The following is a 9,548-nucleotide window of genomic DNA, read 5'->3' on the forward strand; positions in this document are numbered from 1 at the left end:
ATTATCTAAAATACACAAGGTTCTGAAGTGTGTTCTTGCAAGTCACTCTGACAACAGAGCAGTAACATTACGAAGAGCATCCTTTTAAAATCTGTCTTCACACATTATAAGTGAGTTATTTCTATGGAGGTCACATGGCAGGTACTATATGTCAGAGTTATATACAGTGGTTTCGGTTAAGTTCAAGGCATATTGAGCAATGAGTTTCCCCTGACTGGAGCACAAATTAGAGCAAGTGCAGTCAGTCACAGGTTAAACAATGAAAATAGCAGTAAAAGTAGGAAAAGTGTCTGACCTGTGACTGCATGACAGGCCTCATAAACATTCATTCATATAGAAGTGAACCGCAAACACCTTCAACGGCCACTATGACAGTGGCTCTGGTTGTGATCAGGAGATGACCCTTACAGACGTGGCAAAGTGAAGAGAGAATGTGTTCAGCAAAGGGAAACTGGAGCCTCTTGCGGGGACTGTGTTTCATTGCCCCAAGTGGGCTGTTGCGAAAGCAGGGAGATGCATGTGGAGCCGGTACTGGGTCATGGAGCCATGGAGCGGCATTCATATGTGTAGGGGGAGGAGGTTTCAACTCTCTGGGGGGAAGGTTCAGAGCAGGGTTAGCCAAATACGGGATAAATCAGAACAGTAACTGAGACAGCAAGAGAGGCAGCTTACCCAGCACTGAGAGCTACAGAGTAACTGGCCAAGCACAGGTGGAGTGGAGAAAAAGAAAATATACAATCAGTCCTTTTCGCACACGAACCCTTCATATATTCAAGATACCAGATACATAAATCAGTACCAATTAGAGAATGGGTAAGAAACACCTAAAACCAGAGAAAGTGACCTTATTTTCATGTGGGGAAATATCAAAATATGTTTTATGTTGTGTTTTATGCAGATTTCTGAAGCTAAAGCTCCCCTAGACCCACAGAGTTTTGGATTCAGTCACAGCTGTGATGACAACCTTATAGCAATGCAGCATGGTTCTTATTTCCCTCTCCAAGTCCCTGGAATTCTGACAAAAGAGGTTTGGGAGAATCATTATGAGGCTGGTGGAGCAGAGACATGTTGTGTGCAGTGAGTAATCCAAACGGTTAAGGCCTTTTTTCCATTATATAATCCTCTGGATTACTTGATTCTATATTTCCTCATTCTTGAATCCTAACAGGAAAGCCATATAGGAAGAAATACTATAAGACACTCTGAGGTAATGATGGGTTTGGAGAATGTTAGGAAAATCCATCAATTAATGTGACAAAATGTTCTAATATTGAGAAATGTTGGTTCTGTACATCTGACTGACATGTTTTGCTTGGTCAAACAATTTATTGAGAATTATTTCCCCCTTTACCCAAATTTAATAAGAAATGTCCAGATCATCAAACGATCACATCTTTAAGCAGAAATCCTCAGAGATCCTCAGAGATCCAGAGAGTTCTGCCCTCTAAAAGAGTTTAAAGGGTATGAAGGCTATGATGCGTGTGGGCACACCTTGCTAAGTGCGGCTCACTCCTTGCTGAGCAACCAATGCCATTTTCGGCCCAGTGTTCATCCATCATGAAGCAGCTTATGTGACAAAACGGCAGTGAGCTGACCCTCTGCGTGAGGCCAAGCTCCATGCCTCGGCTGCCCTGTCACACAAGAATTATGGGTGGTAGAGGCTAGAGGGTAAAGGTACACACACAGGGAGATTTAAGCTTAAGTCTTTACAGTTGGGATGATTAGACATGCATTACATTTCCAAGAATATAAGCAGTATCTGAAATATCTCAGCTTTTTTAACCCCTAGTTATAGCAAACAGCGTGATGAAAACATAAGATCGGTGCAAAACGTGACCCCTTCATCCGTTTTGATTCAAAAGCATTCAAACAAAAAGTGAACCAAATCGTAAAGCAAGTGTCTTTAAAGCAAGTAACGTTGCACTTGTTATGCCAGAGGGTTGTAGTCTATGATGCTTATACACTAACTTAGTACTGACCCAGTGTACCCTCTCAATAAACTGCGGTTCAAACCAGATTAAGGCAATTGCACTGAGGGAGTGGAGGACATGACACAGAAAGTACTCGCAGTGAAAATCACACTGTTTTGTTTACAACAAATTGGAAAAAGCGGACGAGGCTACCTACTTTTGTCTGACGATTTTGGCGTTGGCCCTTACCGACAGAAGTTCCCGAATCTCGTCGTCTCTCCAGTTAGACATTTTCATCGGCGTCTTCATGTAAATGACCCTTCTTCTTCACCCTCGGATGTTTGTATTCTTCCGGTTTTGCACCAGTAGCGTGTTAGAAACGGCATCAACACACCCAGTCGCTCGCTGTGCATGCTCCGGAGTATAAACCGCTCTATTCACACATGGACCCAAAAGAAGAGAAAACGGAGTTTGTACTAGGGGGCTGGTGGAATAAAGTCCATTTAGAATCCGAGTTGACTGATTCAGACATTTTCGTTCACACATACAGCCCCTCCGGTTAGAATCCCGATTATTTTAGGGTTGCAGTGCATGTGTGAAAGGGGCTATATACAAATAATAACACAGATCCTACACATAAATGCTGTTGTTTACTCTGTGTATAATACACTGTGGGTCACTGTGTTGACAAAGCTCAAGATGAGGTCTGTCAAACATGAATTCAGTAAAGAAATTCAGTTACCTTGATGAAAATAATAACATGAGTAATTCTTGAAGAAAATAAAATATTACATCGGGGCATGAACTGTCCTCTGCTACTGTGCCAACGCTACTGTGTTGCACACAGTGCATTGTAAAAGACATTATATAATTATAGCGTGTCTGTTGGAAACTGTTAGGAGCAACACAGTGAACTTCCTCTCTATTATATCTTGTTTTTCATTAGTATTCGTCTCGGGAACGGCATATCATTGTGACAGATCAAAGCAGGAACAACAGTAAAGCCACAGAGCTCACAGCAAGTATGCAAAAAATTACATAACGTGTGCATAACTGGGTCAGGCTGAATCCCCTGGTCTATGCCACACTGAAAATTGTGCTTTTCATCCTCTTAGATAGGCACAAACCCAGAGGACTTTTATCAGTGAAGATGGTTTGAAACACTGCTAAACAGAACATGACAAAGACTCTTTCATCTCAAAGCTTTTGTACTCTGTATTCAAATATGGGCACATCACTTGTCACAGGCAAGTTCTATGATTGGTCACACCGTATGTTTGGAGAGTGAAATCTCGGTCACTGATATATCATCCAAACATAACAGTATATAGAGGGGCTCAATCTAATACACCTGCATCATCCACATCTGTTAAAGGAAAGAGCTCCAGGGCTAAAAAAAAAAAAAAAAAAGCAAACCTTATTCCTCAGCCCTAGGTAAAAGCAGACTAAGACCAACATGACAACTAAGGGAAATATAGTTAAAACATATTGTGGATTGTGTATATATCTGAAGTCTTCAAACAGCTCTGAAATCACATTAGGACTCCACAATGAAAGTACAATTCACAGATGGACTATGTTGGAATAGTTTTATTTAGAGCAAATGGCTTCCTCTTCAATTGGTTGTTAGTATGCTCCGTGTGAACCAATGGTTCGCGTTAATCAAGGTAAACATCAGTGGGTCATGAAAAGGATAGGGTTCCCCATATTGCTTGGAGCTAATGGAAGCAGCAGCTTAAACAGCTTATATGCACTCTAAACACAAGCCCATGTCACAACTGTCATGACCAGATGTGTTTGGAATCCCTTCAGTCATTTTATAAATACCAACAGCAGTCCTTAAACACAGACAAAGAGAGCTGTCTTTATGTGACGTGATGTATTGCCTTGCAGTGTTTTATTGCACTGTTTTATTTAAATATCAATATTTAAGCAATATCACACGAGAGGGAGTGCTGTTATACTGTACATCAGAACGGCTGTGGTTTGGTCATAGGCAGAAGGCCGCAGGCCGAGCACCGAAGGATATATAGTACAACAGCACGACCTCGAGTATAATACTGCTTTTACACAACAGTTATACAGACAAGGCCGTTTATCAAGTAACGGTAATTTGATACAACAAATTATGTTTTTTTGTTGTTTGTCTGGCTCTACCAACAAAAATAGTTACTTCAGGATTACATTTACATGTGTTGTCATGCAACACATAAAGTTTCTTGACTGCAGGTTAGTTAGCTAGCTACCTGCTTTTTATCACAAAAAGGCTAGCGAGCTACTTTCTTTCATGCCCCACAGCAGGCTCACCAGCTACTTTTTATCATAAACATAAAAGCTACCTATGCAGTAGGCAAGCAAGCCACTTTTAATCATAGCCCACTACAGGCTTGCAAGCTACTTTTTAGCATACATGGATGGGCTAGATTTACGGTAGGTTTGCTAGCTAGCTATTCTTTATGATACCTAACTGCAGGCTAGTTAAGTTCTTTTTTTTATCATACACAGAAACGTATCCCCATTTGCGCTGTCGGTAAATGTGAATTAAGTTTGCATTGGTGTAATTAACAATGGCATCGGAACATCTGTAAAGCGAAGTGATACATAATAGTAAAACATCCCTGTGCTTTTATACTCTATATCAGCACCCTTTGGAATGCTCTTGTCCAATCAAATTATTTGACTGGAATTAACTGTTCTATGAAAAAGAATAATAGATGTATAATAATGTTAGAATTTTCCCTCATATATATACATATCAATCAACCACATCAGTCAAGTCCTCAGGAAATGGTTTCCAAGAAAATGTTTTGATTTTCTGCATAGCACATGCATTACTGGCTTCATGTGCAAAAATCACTTGGCAACATTCTATAAACAAGTTCTCTGAAGCCCTTAACCAAGCATTAGCCTTGCAGAAGTATACCTGAAGTCTTTTAAATGGGAACAGACTGAACTTGCCATGTATCAGGCTGAAGGCATTCTCCCACTGTGTGGCTCTGTGGAGGTTAGCGGGGAGGATGTGGCCTGTGAAGCAACGTGAGAGAGAGGATATAAACTTCTGCAGTAATGAGTCAGTATGGTAAACACTCTGAGTTCCATCTCAGAGAGACTGGACCAATATAACCACATGTGTGGTACTCTTTCTAGAACTGCTGAGTCCTTTGGCTGAACCCAGGTCTGTGACATCAAACTCCCAACAAACTATATATAATCACCTCAGATTCTTTTACAGTTACACTCATCAGTAACAAGCACATTCAAGTACTAACAACAGGATGGACTGACTGACCCATTTTTGTTATAAAAATATTTTGACTTTTTTTTATCAGTTCTCTGTCTGCTCTACGCTGCTTACACAGTGACCCTAAACTTCACAGTGAAGCACTGGTGTACAACCATGGCCAGGTCTGAAGTCCAAGAGTACTTGTCTGTCAGGTGCTTGTTACTGAGTGTGGCCCAAAGCTAACAATTCACTGGGCACAAATGACCCTTCACACCCATAATCAAACATGCCCTACATATTCAAGAACACCCACCCATTCTCACATATACCTCAGCTAAGGAGTCGGTAGCTGGACTGCAGACTACACAGATATTTTGATCTTTCTACCCTCTCAAAATTGCAGCTATTGTGTAGGAGAGTTGGGCTTAAAACCCTGTGCTACAAGTCTGGCTGTACAGAAGCTGAAAAGAGTAATTGCCTGCTCAACACCTCGAGGGTTAAAGGTCAGTTGGAGAAGCAGGGGTTCCCACTCTGAGGACTAATTAGCCTGCAAGGTGACAAATGAGTCCTCTCAGACCAGAAAGCAGTGGTACCCAGGGCTAGATCAGACAAACCTCACTTGATATTATCTTGTCACCAAGATAATAGCGGGTTCTCATTTCTTTCTTTGAAATGCCACTTTTTTAGATGAAAGGACACTGATAATTAGGGCCTTTTGGAATGTACCACATGGTTGAAGAGCATAATTGCAAGATGTGATAGTTCACCTTAGTCTGTCTTTAGATCTCATGGCTCGTGGCCTTTGATTTATAGTAATGATGTTGCATTTTTCCCTGGAGACATAAACTCATAGTTCATACCAAGTGCCTCAAAAGTACATCTGGAATACACTGCTGTGAAGTTTGTGAAGATTTTTTTTTTTTTTTTTTGACAGTGCTACATAATGCGCCAAATCACATCTTATTTTATATGAAGGGTGGCTCTCATTACCAGTAACAAACAGAAACTGTGCAAATTTCAGATTTATCGTGCATGACATCATACTTGATTACACATCAAACTCCCCAGAATACCACAAGACATGGCACCTTTATCCAAAGCAAACTTTTTATTGTATAGGTGCACAGAGAAGCACAAAACACACTACACTTTGGTCTGTGTAAGGGTGTAAAAATATGTTGATTTACCTAAGTTCACGGGTTAATAAAAGTTTAATTCTTGTCTTGACGAGTCTCTCGACTTCAAGGGGAAAGCGTAGCAGATTTATTATATGACGGGGTAATGGAACTGTGTAAAATCTGACACGATGGTTTCTTAACACTTGTGTCATCACTCAACAATTGATTTTCATGGCAAAGGAAATTAAATCTGAGGATCCACACATTTCAGCCTGAGGGTGGAGGGGTTTTGTGCTGCATTAGCCCATGCAATATCCCCAACCAGCTGGATTTACTGCAGATTTTATGACAACTGGATATGACTTAAGGAAGGTATAGTGATGCATATTAAAAGAGATTTATGGAGGTTTAATCAAGGACAGGGAAGAACTAAGAGCTGTGTTTACACTAATGCGCATAAAGAGGGTTGCTATTTTGCTTTTGTTTGTCTGGCAAGTTCAAGATAAACTGTTATTAAACTGTGTGATATAGTTAGTTTATCTCTTACAATAAGGTGGTGCAGTACCCGTTGACTGACCATAACCCTGGCTACCACTACTGGGCTGGACTAAGATGAGCTGGGTTGGGCCGGGTTGAGTTGGAAGGGAGCCCTGGAATTCCCACATCTGGCTTATATCTGCGGCTTACGGTCATTTGATTTTGGCTGATCGCTTCCAGTAGTTCCACAAAGGCTGAATTGTTCTGAGGGTCGGGCTTGTCTTTGCTGGGCCCAGGCCCTGCAGCACTGGCGCCGGCCACCACAGCTGTAGCTGCTTTCCTAAGCCTCATGTGAAGAAAGACAGCTACAGTATTTCATGGAGAGAAGTGGGGCTGCACGATCCACGCATCAACAAACTGGAGATAAGACTCATCTTCAGACGCTTTTTACAAGGAGCACAAAAGTGACACTGGCATGACAAATTAAGACCCCTCCACCTCCCTTTATCAGAATCACTCTTGTCATAATGTTTTTATACTGACCACACACAAAATAAAGCTATTTCACAGACTGCAACTCTTTTTAAAAGCCCATGACAAGCTCTCTCCTTCAATCTGATTTTGCTCACTTAGACCCATCCTCCCTCAGTCATGTTCAGCACTGCACTCAGAGGTTGACAATTGGGTTCAACTGCAGGTCAAACTCTTTGCTTGACAATGGGCCAGCCAGTCTTCAATGGGAGCAGAACAGGCAGCTTTCCCACAGGGAGCTCTCTCACACACAGAGGGCACACTAGCTTAGTGGCCTTTCTCATTTAAACCATACCAACAGGAATTAGTGTACACTTTTATTCTGTCGTTCTCTTGTGAATCCCATTCAACAGTGTTCTCATGTCTCTACAACTTTATATAAATACTCCCAGATTTCAGAGTAAATTAGATGCTACTTCGTCACCATAATGTTGAATGTGTTCTTTGTTCAGTTAGAGCATTTTCATACCTGAACTTTCAAAAATATGACCTCACCCTATTCCTTAAGCTAAGTTTTAAAAATAAAAAAAGTCTAAAATGAAAGGGGAGAAGGTAGAAGGGCAATTAGACAACAAAGTGGTGGAGAAATAAAGAGAGAGAGAGAGAGAGAGAGAGAGAGAGAGAGAGAAATATCATCCTTATGTGACAGGAGCCAGCAGAGGGACACGGATCGTGCACATTTTGCATGTGAACTCTGGCTGAACCCCCGGGTTACTGTTTCAGGCACGCTCTGACAGCCTCGCCCCGATGACCCGGCTCGCGACTACACAGTTCACCAGGAGGTCCCCTGTTCAGGCATACCACCCCTACCACCCCTCCTCTCACTCCCCCCACACCTCCAGAGTGCCCTCCTTTACCTCCCTCCAGCCTTGGTCTTCACAAGTCGCCTCCCTCGCTCTCTCTCTCGTTTATCTCTTCCTTATCTCTCTCTGTTTTTCTATCTCTGTATCTTTTGCGCCTCAGCAAGGGAGACAGAAATCTGTCTTTGTCAGCCAGTTCAAATATAGACACGCTATGCATAACAAGTTATTTCACTTTCCAAATGCCTGTGTCAAAACAAATTCAAACTGAAACTGAGACAAATCATTACATCAACATTGATTAATGTCATAAGAAGTGAATGTTTTACACTGCTTAGATAGTTTCATGTCAATCAGCATAAACGTTTCAAAGCTATGCCAAATCTTTTGTTATCCGGCCTTCAGGAGCACCTTATCACCCCAGAATTTATTTTTATTTCAAAGAACACTGACATCCACAGTTTTCGATCCATGGTTAGACTGCATTTTCACAACATTGGTTCATAAGTTCACAGCTTTTAAAGTTTTTGTTTTGTTTTATGTGTTCAACTTTCTTAACTGAAGGGATAAAAAAGTTGCAGCATGATATTTTTGCTTTGTAATTTATGACACCTCTTCACAGTTCCTAATTTACGACCCATTCATGACAGGTACACAAAGTTCAAGTTGTTTCTCCAGGTGGATTCTGGTCTTCAGAATTTAGGCTCAAGCAAATTATGGGAAAAAGAGGTTAGAACAATTAACATCAAGAATTAAAAAAAAAAAAGAAAAAAAAAACTTTAATATAATGTCTGTGTCTGATGTAGCTTAACTTACAGTAATTCTCATCATAAAATGTATTGGAAAGTAATTACTCAGAGTTTATCAGATTTTATAATGTTGATATCAAAATATTACAGTGAGACAGATTAGGCAAATGCTATCAAAATGAGATAGATTAAGCAAATGCCGCAGGTTATCTGGCAATACAGAATAATGAGAAGAACTCATAAACAAACATTATTCTTAGGCTTGCTTTTCTGTCCGCTCAGCAAAAAACACATATTTGCAGACACTGAAATGCCAAATATTGTAACAATTATTGTTTTGAATCAATAAATTATTTAAAAACATACATCATATTTAACAAACAAAATTTAACCATGATATTTAGACATTGTATAATAGGATATTGGCACAGCTTTACTTACCTGGGAATTGTTTTTCCCAAAGACAGATGAGTACTGCTTCATTTGAACACTCTTCTTGGTGTCCTCACTACTGAGGCCCTCTGCAGTCTTCTAATACTATTAAAATGAGTTATAGACACTTAAATAACTTGACCATTTACCCAGGATTGCCTTAGAAAGCTATAGTTAAATTTGTGATGCAACAGCATAACTTCTTAGAGGTAATTTCTGTGGAATTTGCACATGTTAAAAATTATTTCAAACACATGGTGTGCAACAGCAGGTTGCTGAAATCATTACATAAACATACTAAAAAATGA

Source organism: Chanos chanos, chromosome 6 (assembly GCF_902362185.1).
Source record: "Chanos chanos chromosome 6, fChaCha1.1, whole genome shotgun sequence".
Classification (NCBI taxonomy): Eukaryota; Metazoa; Chordata; class Actinopteri; order Gonorynchiformes; family Chanidae; genus Chanos; species Chanos chanos.